Below are 18,711 nucleotides of genomic sequence, written 5' to 3' on the forward strand. Positions count from 1 at the left end.
CATGGGTCTCAGTTATGCCTGTCTTTTTGTGGATTATGAGCTCTCATTATTGACTTTGCTTCTAATTTTCACCGTCTTTCAACTTCAAGTGGTCCATCTCTGACATTTCACTTCCTTTCCTTGACCTCTCTGTCTCAGTTTCTGACAGTGGTCTGACTAGAAATATTCATTACAAGCCCACAGCTTCCTCAACCAGAGCACCTCACACCCTGATTTTATTATTGTGTTAAGTATTGTTTGGGAGAAGATTCCAAGGCATTTTCTTTCAGTGTGGAGATTGGAAACTCGTGTGTGAAAGCTAGAGTTTCAGTGACACTAGTTGGATCACAGTGTGACAAGAAAATAGGGTGTTGATGAGAAATCCATTGAGGTTGTCACCTATCATTTGGTTTCAGAAAGTGGTTGGTCTGATCACAGGTTGCCAGTTGGTTTACATGGACAATGTATTTAGAACATGAGAGCATCAGATTGAGTTTGTAACGTGTGTTACCTTATATATCTGCAAAGGTATATGCCGTGTGAAGGAGTAGTATTTTATAGTTCCTCTTTTTCCGTTTTATAAATGTTTTATTCTTCAGTTAAAAGTTCATCAGCTGACTCTGTGGCCAGAATGTTCCCACCGTCCACACTGACAGGATTTTCCCAAGCCACGACAGTGAATAGAGATTTGGCTTCAGCGAGTGTGTGGCGTGAGCAGCAGGTAAGATCCTGTCCTGTGACTTCGTTCAGTAGCCACCATCATCTGACATTTCACTTCCTTTCCTTGACCTATCAAGTTTGGACAAAAATAAAAGTTTGGACCTATCAAGCCAGGTTCCACCCTGGGATTTGATTTGTCCACAAATAACATCACTTAGCTAATAACATTATAATTAAAAGCCAAGGTAAAAGTTCAGCCCTTTGGATATCTCTCCAGAAGTGAATATTTTTTAAGGAGCACAAAATGGTTGTAATAGATTTAATTATTTAATGAAAATAATGTCGTGGCTGTAAGGTATCAGTCATATAAAATTTCTGTCACAGTTGTACAGTGATTAGCACTGCTGGACACTGGGTTCAATTCCCGGCTTGGGTCACCGTCTGTGTAGTCTGCAGATTCTCCTCGGGTCTGCATAGGTTTCCTATGGGTGCTCTGATTTCCTCCCACAGTCCGAAAAATGTGTTGGTTAGGTGTATTGGTCATACTAAAATTCATTCTCAGTGTACCCGAATAGGCACCGGAGTGTGGCGACTAAGGGATTTTCACAGTCACTTCATTGTCATGTTAATGTAAGCCTAATTGCAACACTAATAAATATTCAATTCAATTCAACTTGAAAATCCTTTTACCTTACGAGGAAATTATTTCTGGAATTCATAATGTTGCCCAAACCTGTGTACTTTACCCTCTGCAGCGAATAAAGACACAAAGCCGACTTTAAATACTTAAACACAATTTCCTTTATTCTGTAGCTACTTAAATTACAATAAATACTTGCAAAGCAGAAACCAAATACTCACTATATGTTTCTTTACTTAACTTAAGGTTGATTTCCACTTGTAATTAAAATTTTGCCAGGATTTGTTGTCAAATGGAATCAGTTCTTTGTTCTCTTCTTCCAAATGTTGTCTCCTCTTGAGAGCTTGGTTCCCGTGTTCCACACATTGCCTTTCTGAACAAGCTCTTTGTGTTAGCAGAATTCAAACGCCAAAAATTCCTTGGTGATCAGCCAATAAATTGATTAGGACCCCAATTGCATCGTTCGATTAGGCCAATCAAACTCAATCATAGTGTCATTGGTTACTTCAGGTCTCATCATCAAAGCGCATATTGTTTACATCCCAATGCCCAGCCAAGGAATACTGGCTCCAAGAGTCTGTTCACAACTCATTCTTGCCAAGGACAAGCTGTTGAACCTGACACCTTCTTCCCTTTGACAAATTCCAAGCCACTGGCCACAAGGAAAATCCCAGCATAGTGAAAAAAACAACTTTAACCAAAAAAATCAGGTTTGCTTGATTGAAGATCTTTCAGCATATTAAAAGTTAAAACTCCATTCAGCTACAATAATGATATTCAGCTAAAAGATAGCAAGGGATTGGTGTTCTGGCAGGTCAAACAGCTAGAATATTCACTTTAATGATAACCCTTGGAAACAAGATGTAAATTTTGCATTATTCACGTTCCAAAATGGGTTGTGACTTAAAATATCCCACAGCTGAATAATGTAACACTTGTTCATTTCTATCATTTCCCCAGGGATTCCACAGACCTCCCACTTTGTTTTTGGGAGAGATTGAGAGATCTTAATCCCTGCAGAATTTCAGGACCCCCTGGTCTGGATGAGGAACACACTGTGCGGTAAGGCCCCACGCCAACAGCTGCAGTATCTTCTGCCTCTCTGCTTTGTAGAGTGCATCCTTAATTTGAAATAATCCTGCTGGATGTCCTTCTGACTTGTGCAATTTGTTCCCACCACACTTGAGGTATTTAAGGTAATGATTGACATGCTTTACCACATTTTGGCAGGCCTTACCCTGTTTTGCCAGACTTAGGCTTTAGCGCACATTAGCACACCTTATACTTTATGGCCTACAAGCTAAACCTTCTCCATAGTACCTCAACTTCTCAATTTCCCAGAGAATCAAGGTGGATCTTTTAATCATCCTGCTTTGGCAATCGGCAGGCATCATAGCCAGTTCCGGTCCATGAATGGTGATAGTGGGCCTTAGTCCCAAAGCAAAAATCAGGTCTGGTGGGCAGTTTCTCCCAAGGTATTACCCACTTCTGCAGTGAAAATTCTGCCCTTGTGTCCAATCATGACACTGCACTTAAGGAAGGGTATGAATATTGGAGAGGAGGTGCAGAAAAATATTAAGAGATTGGTTTCTGTGGTGAAGGAATTAAGTTATTTGGATAGATTGAAAAATTATCACTATTCTCTTTTGAATAGAGAAGGCTGCGAATAGATTAACAGAATGGATAGGGAGAAACTGTTCTTTTTGGTGTCAGTAATGAGAATCTGAGGTCACCAATTTAAGGTGGATGACATGAAGAAGAAACTTATTACACAGCCAGTGTTCAGGATCTGGAAGGTACCTGAGAGTGTGCAATGGGCAGATTCAGTTGTGACTAAAAGGGCATTAGATAATTATCTGATGAGAAAACATTTACAGGACTAAAGGGAGAAGTAGGAAAGTGGGGCTAGCTGAATTGTGGAGAACTGGCATATTCATAAGAGACAGAATAGTCTGCTTCTGTGCTATAGCTGTTTTATAATTCAATGATTCAATCCATTAGGATAGTCAATAAATCATAAAATGATATTCAACAGGCAAATCATAACACCTGGGACATCAGCTCAAAAATAGAAAACAGTGCTGTATTCAAGGGTAGAGATGATCAAAAGTGCCACTGCTAAAGGAACATGGTGAAGGTGTACATCCAGTGCCCCATAATTAAACAGAATATTCCACTGTTTAAGTTTATTTATTTGTGACAAATAAGGCTTACATTAACACTGCAATGAAATCCCTCTAGTCACCACACTCCAATGCCTGTTCAGGTCAATGCACCAAATCAGCATGTCTTTCAGACTGTGGGAGGAAACCACAGCACCCTGAGGAAACCCACGCAGACACGTGGAGAATGTGCAAACTCCACACAGACGGTACCCAAACCAGGAATTGAACCTGGGCCCCTGACACTGTGAGGCAGCAGTGCTAACCACTGTGCCATCATGCCGCCAAGTTTGGTGCATCAAGTTTGAGTCTTTTGAGAGCATTCAGTTTCTAGCAAGCGTTCTCCCAGAAAAGTGGGCCCGAGTTTGTAACCTGAACGGTCAGTGAGGGTCTCAACGGGTGTGTACCCTAATCTCAACTTGTCTGACCTGTTTCCACCAGGCAGTCTGGTTACAATTGCTTCTTGTGTATTTTTTGAAGAATCCAAAATTGTTCGATTTGAACTATATTTTTGTTTTTATTTTGGCCGACAGCCCATTCAGATAGCACCAATAACCCTCTTCATCATGAAACATGATTAGTGGCCCAAAATGGAGGATCCCAGTATTTGCCTTTACTCTCCGGTGAGCCCACATCCACAGCTGAAGCAGTTGAGATATTGAATATTTCAATATTACATATTCAAAGCAATGATGCATTATGTATCAATTGGGTAAGAGTTTGGATGGGATGAAAATATAGTATAAATATACTAGCCTTTATCTAGACTTATTTTAATTAATAAATGTATATATTTTACCAAGCTTTCTATTTTGATCATTTCATCTTTATTTCTGTTATTCTGCTTGGTATAAATCTACCTCATGTTGAACAAGCAGATATTACAAATATAATAGAAGACTGTAAACAAATCAGAGCATTAATATTAGTCCAACAAAACCTGTATTACAACTACTATCTTTTAAAGAAAGCTATCTGTAGCTTATTATAAGTTGCCATCATTGTTAATAAATAGTTATGACTTGCTGTTCAAATCCAATTGATTTAATTTTGACATTATTTGCATATAATTGTTTACATAGAATACAATCTCTACAGTTCAGAAGCAGGCCAAATGCCCATCAAGCCTGCACTGATAACAGTCCCACGAAAGCCCTATCCCCATTTTTACCCTGTCAATCCAACTGACACTAAGGGGCAATTTAACATGGCCAATCAACTTTACTCACACATCCTTGGAGTGTGGGAGGAAACCCACACATACACGAGGAAAATATGCAGACTCCGTAGAGACAGTCACCCGAGCCGGAATTCAACCCAGGTCCCTAGTGCTGTGAGGCAGCAGTGCTAACTACTGTGCCACTGCGTCTGGCTTAAGCTAATGCTATCTTGATAAGTAGAGTAAAAGATTTCAAACACCAGTTAGAGCAGAGCTACATATTTATTAAGATGGATACCAAAGTAGTAGGAATCTTGTTATGAAGGCAATAGCAGTAAGCAGTGGGCATTCTTATTATAAAGCAACTGTCTGATTAATAATACATTCTTTTTGTTAAGCTAGTCAATTTCCACACTTTGCTGTCATTTGTTCAAAGTAGAATAGTGGTGATCATGAACATGGGTATTAAGTGAGAAGTGATGAGGTCCCTTTAGTCTGGATAATGACCTTGTTAGACTGTCAGAATAAATAAACACGAAGAATAGGAAAGCTGAGTGCACTCTCTTTCAAAATGCTCAATGCTAAGTTAAAGAAGTGGCTTTATTGTCTTCAATTTGTCAGGAGCAGGTGAATGAAAAAGGGAAATATTGTCTCTTGTTTATTTTGTTTTGCTTAAAGCTAGCAAATGTTTTAAGCTTTGAAACCGAAGCTCTGATTTTATCTCCGGTTAAGAATTGATTGGGAGCTAAGGCATGTGGAAAACTGCCTTGATCTCGATAACTGAAGGCCTATTTTAATTCCTGGGCTTCACCTATGTGCCCATGGTTAGTTTCCCACCATAGGAAGGGGTAACTGATTGGTAGGGCAGTGGCAGTGCAGTGTTGTTCAGCAGAAGGTGCTGCCAAACCCAGCAACAGCAACAATGGTCCCAGATGCTCGGTTAAGCCCAGAGGAGCCCATGGATCTCATGCCTGAATTAACCTTGTGGGAATCAGTGGACCGCTCCTGATTTTCCTGATCCTACAAGAGAAGTAAGAAATCAGGTAAAGAGCCTTACAGTTGGATTTCTTCCTCTTCCCACCATATACGTTTGATGACAAAGGCCACAGGTATGGGCCCACTCAGGCCCACAGTTAAAAAAGCAGCTGGGCCTCAATGATAGAAGCACAACTTTGTCTACCAATTAAAGAAGAACCCCATTAGTTTCCAGCAGGGGTTCTTCAGATATTTTCAGAAAAGTAAGTTAGAATCGGAATTTGAACCATCAGCAAGAGTTTCAGCAAGTGATCTCAACTTGCCTGACAGCTTTCACAGGCATTTCAGAGCACCACTCTTACTGACACCCATTGGCAGTTTGGAAGGATTTGACCATATTATGAATGCACCTTCCTTATTGTCTCCCAAAGGTGCTTGTTTATCTGGAAAACAACTTTATCCATCCTCTGATAGGTCATCCAACTGGCCATTCTTCAAGCGCGCGCCTGGAAGGTGAGTGTTGTCACACCTGAGCCCTATCTGTTCCTCACTTTATAGTGCACTTGTCAGAATTTGCACTGATTTGATTTGATTTATTATTGTCACATGTATTGGGATTTAGTAAAAAGTATTGTTTCTTGCGTGCTATACAGACAAAGCATACCATGCATAGAAGAGGAAATAAGAGAGTGCAGAATGTAGTGTTACAGTCATAGCTAGGGTTTAGAAGAAGATCAAACTAACACAAGATAGGTTCATTCAAAAGTCTGATGGCAGCAGGGAAGATGCTATTCTTGAGTCATTTGGTACATGACCTCAGGCTTTTATGTTTTTTTCAGTGGAAGAAGGTGGAATAGAGAATGTCGGGGATGCATGGAGTCCTTAATTAGGCTGGCTACTTTGCCGAGGCAGTGGAATGTGTAGACAGAGTCAATGGATGGGAGACTGGTTTGCATGATGGATTGGGCTACACTCACAACCTTTTGTAGTTTCTTGCAGTCTTGGCAGAGCAGAAGCCATGCCAAGCTGTGATACAACCAGAAAGAATGCTTTCTATGGTGCATCTGTAAAAGTTGGTGAGAATTGTAGCTGACATGCCAAATTTACTTAGACTTCTGAGAAAATAGAGGCGTTGGTTTTTTTAACTATAGTGTCGGCATGGGGGTTGAGGAGTTGGAACTTTGGATGTGTTTTTTCCTCCCTCTTTCTGGTGTTGGGACTTAAAGATTAATTGTAGCATCAAGATGTCATCCGACCAACTCAGAGACGTTTAAGTTACTTGGTGTGGGCACCTCAGCAGTGTACCTAACAGTGCATATATGTTCATTACAATTCCAACTGAAGTCTTTAACTATAATGACATGATTCTGTGAAACACAAATAAAACCTAATAGGAATGATAACATTTTTGTCTTGCCTTTAATTGTAAAGTAGGAAGGGGATCCGTTTAATTCATATAACATCTCATTGTTTCCTTGCAAAAAGTAAATGCAACTGGCAGAGGTGAATGAAGGGGATTGATCTAATTATTTATGTCTGAAACTGTTTATCTGAGAGAATTCTTAGGTGCATGTTTGTTCTGCTAAACACAAATATATATGTAGCTGTGCAATTGTTTCTATTTCATGAATCGATGCAAACTATTTCAAAATTGTTTTGTTTTCACAATAATCTTCCAAAATCAATACATAAATGCTTGGGAAGTGTATAGATTTATACAGTGATTTCTTTCCTTGTTTACTAATTTGCAAATTATCTTTAAATACATCTTATAAATAGAACATAGAACATTACAGCGCAGTACAGGCCCTTCGGCCCTCGCTGTTGCATCACCTAGTGGAACCAATCTAATGATCCTCTAACCTAAACTGTTCCAATATTATCCATATGTCTATCCAATGACCATTTGAATGCCCTTAAAGTTGGCAAGTCCATGACTGCTGCAGGCAGGGCATTCCACGCCCTTACTACCCTCTGAGTAAAGAATCTACCAAATGTGAATGGTGGGCAACACGGTAGCACAATGGTTAGCACTGCTGCCTCACAGTGCCAGGGAGCAAAGTTTTATTCCCAGCTTGGGTCGCTATTTGTTTGGAGTCTGCACATTCTCCCTGTGTCTGCGTGGGTTTTCTCCCAGTGCTCTGGTTTCCTCCCACAGTCCGAAAGACATGCTGATTAGGTGCATTGACCCAAACAGCTGCCAGAGTGTGGCGACTAGGGATTTTCACAATAACTTCATTGCAGTGTTGATGTAAGCCTTACTTGTGACTGGCTAATAAATAAAGTAAGAATCTGATGCTCTGCTTGACTTGAATTTGCTCAATACAAATAATGTTATAATGCTGAGTTATAATGCTGAGATGTTTTGTGATGCTGCATATTTTATGCACTTCAGTGTTAATAAAACATAAAAATTCAGTGCTTGAAACATTGGTGATTTTGGGCACTTTGAGTAAAACTAATAGTGTCAGGTGCCCCTCATGCTATATCTGTCAGGGTGGAAACATGTTGTGGAGGATGATCACGTGGATATCTCTAGCATCCATTGGAAGCATGTATCATGATGCCAGTAACTTATCAATTTTGGACCTCGCCATTCCTGTTAATGCCCTGTTATAAACACTCACAACCGAACATATGTTTAACAACATAAGGAACCCACCCACCAGTGCTATTTAAAGGCATCACCATCAATCCTGCAGGTGAGGTGCATTTCACTCACTACTTACTATTGCAGAGCCACTGGAAATATTGTATGGCTGGGGGAACTGTGAGAAATTCTGGATACAGTAAAAAGTCTGACAACACCAGGTTTTAGTCCAACCTATTTATACCTGGTGTTGTCAGACTTTTTACTGTGTTTACACCAGTCCAACGCCGGCATACCCACATCAGAAATTCTGGATGACAGAAGGGAGTGATATTGAATATTTGGAAAAAGTTGTGTGCTTCTGAAAGGCACCCAAGTACACTTCATGAGGGTTACTGTTAAAATTTTCCTTTGGCTGAAGTGTGAAACACTTGTCCTCTGCAACTGGATTCTGAACTTCCTGACCCACAGACCACAATCAGTAAGGATAGGCAACAACACCTCCTCCATGATTATCTTCAACACCGGTGCCCCACAAGATGTGTTCTCAACCTCCTACTACATTCCTTATACACCCATGACTGTGTGGCCAACTCGATTTTTCAAGTTTGCTGATGACACAACTGTAGTGGGTTAGACCTCCAGCAATGATGAGACAGAATACGAGAATGAGATTGAGAATTTGGTGAACTGGTTCAACGACAATAATCTCTCCCTCAATGTCAACAAAACAAAGCAGATTATATGGTCCCCGGAAGGGTAGGGGGTTACAAATCAGATGGACAGCCTGGTCGCTGCAGACTTGGAGGGCCGAAGGCCAGTTCCTGTGATATAATTTTGATGGTGCTTTGTTCTATGTTCAATGGAGAAATGTGAATCAAGTTTTTGACATCCTGGATTCCTGTCCCTCCCTTGCATTTAACTTTGTGTCCTGGCTGCAGGGATAGATCTGGAGAGCCCAGGGACATCTGGCATCGTGGACCCCACCGCAGCTCCTGCCCATCATGATCAAGACAACTCGGATGAATCCTCAGAGGATATGGGTGAAGAGACCTCTAAGGGCAGCATTGTTTGGTGTCAGCTTACACCTTTCAGTCACCATTCCAGATACTGACACATTAGTGGATCCAGTTAGTGGTGAGTGTTCTGGGTCCCTCTCTGGTGTGCACAACACATCAGATAATGTGGAGGAGTTTACGTCCAAGACCTCTGACATGCGGGGGCCTGCTGGAGGTGAGAACTCAGCTTGCCCCAGGGTACACGCTGGACCTCTGAGATTACTTCTCCCTCAACTGCTGGAGATACAGCAACAGAGCCAAGGAATGCAGGAGTGGCTGACAGCCACACTAGACCAACAGCGAGGCTGTTGGGAGGAGTCCCAAAGCTTTCAGATGGACCAGCAATTGCCTATCTTGCATGCTAACCAGGCCAACACTGCAAGGCTGGTGTCTGCAGTGGAATGCCTGGGGCAGGGAATCCTCACCATGAGTGGCAGGCTCCAAGTGATGGCTGAGTCGCAGCAAGCCACAGTGGAGTCCCAGAGGGTCACGGCTGAGTCACAGCGGGGCACAGCTGAGGGACTGAACCATTCTCGAGGGTCTGCAGCTCATGGCTGAGAGGCTTGACAGCTTGCAGGAGACCCAGTGGGACAGTGTTGAGACACAGCGAGCTATAGCAACAGTCCTTGAGAATGTGGCCCAGTCACAGAGGGCCACGGCTGAGGGGCTGCAGAGCATGGCCCAGTCTCAGAGGTACTTGCTGCAGCTATTGACAGGTGGCTCCTACTCAGGTGGCTATTGCAGATGGCTTGACCGTTAGGAGTAGGACGCAGGTGGTCCTCCAAGACTGGCAGGGCCAGGTGATACCAGAGCTTCTGGAGCTCATCGCAGAAGCACTGCCACCCACAGGATGCCCAAGGGAGGAAGAAGGGTTCAAGCCGATGCTGGGGCTTTCCAGTCTGGAGACTGTGTTGTGGCTACACCTCCTGACTCCCCCCTTCCTTACACTGGGGTATCTCAGGGGCAGTGGGATGAAGAGAGTGTCATGGAAACATCCCAGACACCTGGATGCCAGCCAGGACCCTCAAGATCCAGGGCCTCCAGAGGACGCCCGCCACGCACATCACAGGGGTAGGCAGCTGGAACCTTCCACCTCTGATGTACATTCTGGGGGGACACTGAGACATAGTTGTAGGCCATGTAAGGTAGGAGGTTGTAGCTGCACGAAGATGGCACAGGTGAAGGGCTGCAGGTAGACCTTCAAGCACTTTAATGTTTCCTGTTCACACATTTTTATGTTGGAACTTATTATTTAAACACCTTTATTGCAATCATTAAATGTTTTTTCACCACCCACCTGTGTCTTAGATTTTCTTGAACAGGAATTCTCTTCCATTGATGATCGCCAGAGCAATGCTTCATGTTGATGTCAGCGGGGAGGCCCCTCAATGCTGTGTCACTGAGAAAAGGAAGCCATTGGTTCCCCAGAAACCACTAGCGATTCCCTCCCCTACCCGCCCCCCCCCACCCCCCCCCCCCCACCCTAACTGCCCGAGGGCCCTGTATGGGAGTTTCAGATCTCTTACCCACTACACAGACGTGGGCCCAGGTGCCAGTTTGCATGCGGAGCTCAGGTAGGAGCCAGACTAGTCTGCACCAGGGCATCATTATAATGGTGCTTAGCGAGTCGTCATCACCCTCCCGCCTGCCAAAAAACTCACTAACACAGAGTTGGGATGGAACCCACAGACACAAACCACGAGTGACTGAACCGTCTGGTGATCAGGGCCTCCCTTGCTGCCCTCACGTGCCTCATTCGAGTTGCAGTCCTCCAGTGCCTGGGTGGTGTTGCTCAACATGCTCCTTCTCTTCCTCCTCCTCCTCCTGCTGGGTGGCCTCCTTCCCAGTGACACCCTGCTGGTCAGCCTCCAATGGATCACCTCTCTGCTGTGCCAGGTTGTGTTGGGCACAACACACTGCCACAAGGTGGGAAGAAATCACTGGGCTATATTGGAGGGCCCTGTCAGACCAGCCCAGGCACCGGAATCGCATTTTGAGGAGCTCAGTGCAGGCTATCATGCGGGTGGCTACATGGGCCTCATTATAGCAGGTCTCCGCTTCAGTTACAGGCCTCCACTCAGGTGTCATCAACCATGTCCAACAGGGTAACCCATATCACCCATGAGCCACCCCTGCAGCCAGGGTTCCTCCTTAAATGCCTCCGGTATGTCGGAGCACCCATGAATGAAGCTGTCATGCACGCTGTCAGGGTGTTTCGCACAAATGTGCATAATATTCATATTGTTGTCACACATCAGTTGGGCATTCCGGGAGTGGAACCCTCTTCTGTTGAAGAATCTTCATGGATTCTGCAGCCAGCCCTTGAGGGCGAGGTGGGTACAGTCATTGGCCCTCTGTACATTAGGCATCCCTACAATGGCAGTGAATCCTATTGCTCCTCTATTTTTGTTAACTTGTTCTACAGAAGAGAAGGGAATTTGTCTGTGATGTTGTACACTGTGAATTTCATAACTAAATAGCTGGATACATTTGGAGTGTAGATGTAAGTAGGTCTGAGGCTTACCATAGTGTTAACTAAACAAATAGATTTGATTTGTTATTGTCACATGTATTGGGATATAGTGAAAAGTATTGTTTATTGTGTGCTGTACAGACTAAACATACTGTTCATAGAGTACATAGGGGAGAAGGAAAGAATAGGGTGCAGGAAGTGTCCAGTCATAACGAGGGTGCAGAGAAAGATTAGATTAAGATATGATAGGTCCATTCAAAAGTCCGATGGCAGTGGGAAAGAAGCTGTTCTTGAGTCGGTTGGTACGTGATCTCAGTCTTTAGTATCTTTTTCCCGATGGAAGAAGATGGAAGAGGGTATGTCCAGAGTGTGTGGGGTCCTTGATTATGCTGGCCATTTTTCCAAGGCAGCGGAAGTGCAGATGGAGTCAATGGATTGGAGGCTGATGTTGTTTGATATACTGAGCTATGTTCGCAACTCTTTGTAGTTTATTGCAGTCTTGGACAGAGCAGCAGCCATACCAAGCTATGATACATCCGGAAAGGGTACTTTCTGTGGTGCATCTGTAAAAATTGCTGAGTCATAGACATGTCAAATTTTCTTCGCCTCCTGAGAAAATAAAGGCATTGGTGGGCTTTCTTAACTATAGCATCAGGACAATTTGTTGATAATCTGGACACCTAGGAACTTGAAGCTCTCGACCATTTCCACTGCATTGCCATTGATGTAAACAGGGGCATGTTCTTCATTATGTTTCCTGAAGTCGATGACTACATTCTTTGTCTTACTGACATTGAGAGAGAGATTATTGTCATCTCACTATTTCACCAGATTCTCTGTATCTTTTCTGTACTCCATCTTGTCATTGTTTGAGATCTGATCCACCACAGTGGATCCACCACCAAACTCGAAAATTGAGTTGGAGGGGAATTTGGCCATACAGTTATAGATATATAAGGAATACAATAAGGGGCTGAGGACACAGCCTTGCAGGGCCTTATTATTGAGGATGATCCCAGAGAAGGTGTTGTTGCCTATCCTTATTGATTGCCGTCGGTGTGTTGGAATTCTAAGATCCAAGAGCAGAGGGAGGAGCTGAGTCCTAGGCTACAGAGTGTGGAGAGGGGTTTTGTAGGAATAATGGTGTTGAGGGCTGAGCTGTAGTCAATTAATAGGAGTCTGACAGAGGTGTCCTTGTTATTCAAGTGTTCTGGGCTTGAGTGTAGGGCCAAGGAGATGCCGTCTGTGCACCAGTTTGGGAATAGGTGAACTGTAGTGGATCCAGGCAGTCTGGGAAGCTGGAATTGATTTGTGCCATGATTAATCTTTCAAAGCACTTCATAATGATGGATGTCAGAGCCACTGGGCAGTAGTTGTTAATGCACACTGCCTGGCTTTTCTTTGGTACAGGGATGCTGAGCGTCTCCTTAAATCAGTAAGGAAGTTGAGCAGACTGGATTTAAGTGTGGGCTAACTTTAACCAAATGCAGGACACTTTCTTAAGGTTGCAACCACTCAACAGCATTTTTATCACTAGACTGTTTACGACTATCATGGAGATGAGCAAACATAGCTTCCATGTTTAATGTTACCTCAGTTTGAAATCAGTGACTACTGTGGCATTCTTTCTGTTCATAATAAATCAGGTATATACCATCTTCAAACTGTTCAGGATGGTAAAACGTTTATTCATTGAAACATAATTGACAATTTGTAGTTCTGAAACAGACACAGGAACAATGTTGTATGAAATCGGATCTATGGGGAGAAAAATCTACTGCACAATAGGATTACTCTGGGAACCAAACTGTCATCATTTTGAAGGTTGACTACAAAGTACATGATGCTAACATGAAAAGCGTAGGTATAATTAAAAAAGTTATGTGCCATTATTAATCTATTAAACACATGCACATTGGGAATCATTTAGACTTTGAGTGATCATGTAAAATGGATGATATTGATACAGCTCCTCATTGTATAACTGACTCTCTCAATTTTTATTTCTGTCATTTCATCCAGAGGGAACAAGATGCTGATCAGTCACAGTTCTGCTGAAGCCTACCACTCTCCTGGGAAGTGTGCACATCCCTCACAGCCCTTGTGCCACACTGTCTTCACAATAAGGGCTGAACTGATGCCCGTTTACCAAACTTGAACCACTCAGGATGACTTGACCTGAATTTGCACATCATTTCAAAAGGATCATGTTATCAGTGCAACTTGTGTTCCTTAAAAGGAGGCCATTCAGTCCATCAAGTCTGTACCAACCACAATCCCACACAGGCCCTATCCCCATAACCTGATGCAACCAGGCAGCCAAGTTGCATCTTAGGTCATTTTGAAGATCTGCTATTACAGAATGTCTAAATAAATTCTGCAACATTCTTGAAGAGGTTACGGTAAGTTCTTGGATTTGGCGGAGAGTTGTTAATAAGGCCATGAGACCATAAGAAATAAGAACAGGAGTAGGCTATTCAGCCCTCCGCCACCCCTGCCCCCACCACCCTGAGCCTGCTCCACCATTCATAGGGTCATAGCTGATCCAACATCCTTCATGACTACTTTCCTGCCCTTTCCCCATAATCCTTGATTGCCTTACTACCTATCACAGCCTTAAATATACAAAGTGACTCTGCCCCTGACAGCTCTCTGTGGCAAAGAATACCAAAGACACTCAACCCTCTGAGAGAAAAATTCCTCCTCATCTCAGTTTTAAATGGCACCTCGTTATTCTGAGTATACCCTCTGGCCCTAGACTCTTCCACAAGGGGGAACATCCTCTCAGTATTTACCCTGTCAAGCCCCTTAACAATTCTGTATGTTTCAATGAGATCACCTCTCATTCTTCTATATTCCAATGAGTAGAATCCTAACTTGTTTAACATTTCCTCATAAGACAATCCCTCCATACTGGGGATCATCCTAGTGAAACTTGTCTGAACTGCCTCTAATCTTTCCTTAAATAAGGGGACCAAAACTGCTCACAGCACTCCAGATGTGGTCCCACCAGTACCTTATACGGTTGCAGCAAGACTTCCCTTGTATATTCCAACCACCTTGAAATAAGGGCTAACATTCTATTAGCCTTACTGATTACCTGCTGCATCTGTGTGCTAGCATTCTGTGTTTCATGTACAAATAACCCTTTCGTGTTGCAGTTTTCTGCAGTTTTTCTCAAATTAAATAATATTCTCTTCTTCTGTTCTCCCTTCCAAAATGAATAACTTCACATTTTCCCACATGATATTCAATTTGACGACTTTTTGCCCACTTACTTCTCCTAACAATATCTCTTTGTAAGTTGTTGTATTCCACACACTACTTGTCTTTCCACATATTTTTGTGTTGTCTGCAAATTTGGCTTCAGTGCATTTGCTTCTTTCCCTGTTAATATTTATTGTAAACAGTTGTGGTCCCAGCAATGATGCCTATGAAACTCCACTGGTGAGTGGGGACAAAGAACCCTTTATCCCCACTCACTGTTTCCTACTTATTAATCAAGTCCCCATTTGTGCCAATATACTACATCTAATCCCATGGGCTCTTATCTCATGACTTCACTTTTTGTAAGATATTTTGTCAAATCCCCAGTGGAAGTCTAAATGCAATACATCTACTGGTTCCCCTCTCTCCACTCTGGTTGAGACTTCCTCAAAAATGTCTAATAAATTAGTCAGACATGATTTCCTGTTCCTGAAGCCATGCTAACTCTGCTTGCTTAGTTTATAATTTGTCAAATGTGCTTCTATTACTTCCTGAATAATTAATTTCAAAATGTTTCCAACAATAAACATTAGGCTATAATGTTGTATTCTTGTAGGTGGGCAGAATAGGTGATCTGTCCACACAAAGATTGCAACAGGTATGGGGTTGCAGTATCTGTGTGTCTGCAGAATGCCAGAGAAATGGAGCAGAGTCAAAGAGGGCAAGCGCTGCTTTGATGTCCTCTACTAAGTGGAGCCAGACACCTCCATGCACCTCTGCGAACAGAGGCTGGCTGGCAGATCAGACAGTGGCATGGTGGCACAGTGGCTAGCACTGCTTCCTCACACTGCCCGGGACCTGGGTTCAATTCCAGCTTTGGATGACTGTCTGTGTGGAGTTTGTACTTTCTCCCTGTGGGTTTCTGCTGGGTACTCTGGCTTCCTTCCACAGCCCAAAGATGTGCAGGTTAGATTGATTGCCCCCTTAGTGCCAGGCAGCTCAGCAGGATAAGTATGTGGGATTACAGGGATAGAGCCTGGGTATGATTGCTGTCAGTGCAGGATTGATGGGCCAACTGGTTTCTGCCTGCACTGTGGGTATTCTATAATCAGCTGGATTGCATGTTCACCAACATGTTCAACATCTGAGCTGGTGACTACGAATGTCTGATCAAGTCTCTCCTTGTGGGGCTGCACTACCTGGGTGTCTGTAAGTTCTTGGGCTTTTGAAAACAGGAACTTAGAAGAGGAAGTTTGGAGTGAGGAAAGTGGAGTGGGATGGAAAGCAAAGTGTCAATGGGCACACTAGCTGAAGCTTGCTCATCATTGCAAGATAGCAGGATGAGGGTGAGTTGGAAAGGAGGATGAGGCAGGAATTCATCATCATCAGGAATGTTCCCATTGATACCAGCAGCTGTGGGCTCCTTCACAGCTAGCCCTATGACTACCTTCACTGAAGGCCTCAGCTAATTCAGGCATCCTTAATCTCCACCAGAACTGCAGTGCTCCTTTCTGTTGCATGAAACCTCATCATGCAAGAGAGAAGGCAAAATGGCAGTGATTGGATCTGGATTTCGTGCTTCCCCCACAGTTGAATAGTTTTTAAAGTTTATTTATTAGTGTCACAGTAGGCTTACATTAACACTGCAATGAAGTTACTGTAAAAATCCCTGAATCGCCATACTCTGGCACCTGTTCAGTTACACTGAGGAGAATTTAGCATGGCCAATGCACCTAACCAGCATGGTCTTTCAGATTGTGGGAGGAAACCGGAGCACACAGAGAAAACCCACGCAGACAGGGGGAGAACATGCAAACTCCACATAGGCAGTGACCCAAGCTGGGAATTGAATCTGGGTCCCTGGCACTGTGAGGCAGTAGTGCTAACCGCTGTGTTGCCCAAAATTGGAAGTATGTGGAGATGCTAAGAGGTGAGCATGAAGTTGGCAACTATGGTAGATATGTGAGGATGAGGTGGAGAACCTGGGTGTTAGCATGAATCCTGAGTACAAGCAGATGCTGATGGATGAGAGAGAGAGTGATGGATGCATTAAGCAGCATAGCTGGTGACATCATGGGGAAGAGATTCACTGAGTGTGACTGCCCATGTGAGATCATTACTTCTTGCAGCACTGCCACCAAGTCTTTGGTGCCAGACTCCAGGAACGAAACTTCCTGACTACCTGCTCCCAATCTCTTCTGAAGGTTGTTCTGGAGAGTTTAGTGACCCCATGGAAACCTGACATCACTGCTTCCATTCACCTTCACCATGAAATAGTAGCTGTGACTCTACAGCCTCCCTTTCTGCCCAGGTTACCTGTCTTCCTTGTTTAGAATTGCAACAATTGCATTCAGCAGCAGCCTCCAGTAATTCAGTTCAGTTTCCCTTTAGAAGGGATAGACTGAAGGCTGCTACACCATGAGCTAGCTGCGCAGCATGTTTCACATCCTGCTGAACACAGTGGTAAGTGGCAGGGAATCGATTAGCCCAGTGCTGCCATGGGGAAAATAAGGTGGCAGCACCAAATTTAAAAAATACCTTCACCAGAAACAGCATGGATAGATTTGAATTGTGATCCCTGTGTCTGAAGAATGGCACATTTCAATCTGAGCCCCAAACATCTAGACCACCCTGAGAAAATCTGTGTTAGTTTCTTCAGAAATAATTCCGGTAACGCAATTTCAAAAATGGATTGCAGAAACAATATAGGGAGTAAAAGGCAGCAGCCCACAATGGCTACCAGTAGAACACAGTAAAAAGTCTGACAACACCCACATCATACCAGTAGAACGACAGCTCACTTTATCTATCTAAATGTTTTGCCTTCCATTAATGGATTACTTGTAGATACAAAAGATGCTAAAATGCAAATTCCTTGAATAAATTAATAAATTGTTGGGGGTGGGGGGTGGCATTTTTTTCCCCAGAAGTCAAGAGAGTTTTGAACCTGCATTTATTTTTTTCACAACAGACTGGCAGACCAGACTGCCTGCTGTGGGTCAATCATTTCATGGTTCCCACAAAATGCTGGGCTTCTATTCATGTTAATTTCTATGTCTGAGAAGCAAGTTCTGTTTTATTGTTCACTGTCAAAAGCTGCATTTGGTTACATTTTTGTCCGACTGTGCAGCATCCTGATAGATTTTTATTCCAAAGCTATTCATGTTGAGCGTGCTGGCATGGTTATTTACTACAATGGATTCTGCCATGTTTGTTTATTGCAGGAATTGGTTTTCCACTTGGAAGCAGCACTCTTTAGTTGTGTTCAGTATTGTAAATTCTAGATTTGTCCTGACGTCACTTGAAACTATAATGATGGTTTATAAGAGATAAAGATCAGGTAACATTGAAAAGAAATGTCTGAAGATATTTCTGCAGCATACATGCTTGAATTCTTTTCATAAGCATTTAAAGTTGCCATGGAATTAGTGTCTTCTGCAGCTTTTGTTTAATAAAGCAGAACGTCTATCAATTATTTCCTTGGCATCAATGCATCCACAATTCAATTGAAGTCGAGTTTCAATTCCTTTTTTAAGTTTTCCATTTTGATGTTGAAAGGTTTCCTAACATGCATTTTTATTAGTACATGAGAAAAACCTACTAAAGTTTGGACTAATTAATTGATTGGAGGGGGGCAGCTAAAATTAGAAACAGATTAATTTCACATAAAGCTTCATGTGTTTCTCTGAATTAATCAAGAAGCTTTAATCTGACTTGTTGATTACGTTTGGCTATTTGGTGGAGTTAGTTCTCCTGTGTAGCTCTTTAGACCAAAGAAACACCAATGTGTCAATATATCACTAGAAAG

The sequence above is a fragment of the Carcharhinus amblyrhynchos genome, chromosome 3 (genome assembly GCF_965287045.1).
Source record: "Carcharhinus amblyrhynchos chromosome 3, sCarAmb.v2.hapA, whole genome shotgun sequence".
Lineage (NCBI taxonomy): Eukaryota > Metazoa > Chordata > Chondrichthyes > Carcharhiniformes > Carcharhinidae > Carcharhinus > Carcharhinus amblyrhynchos.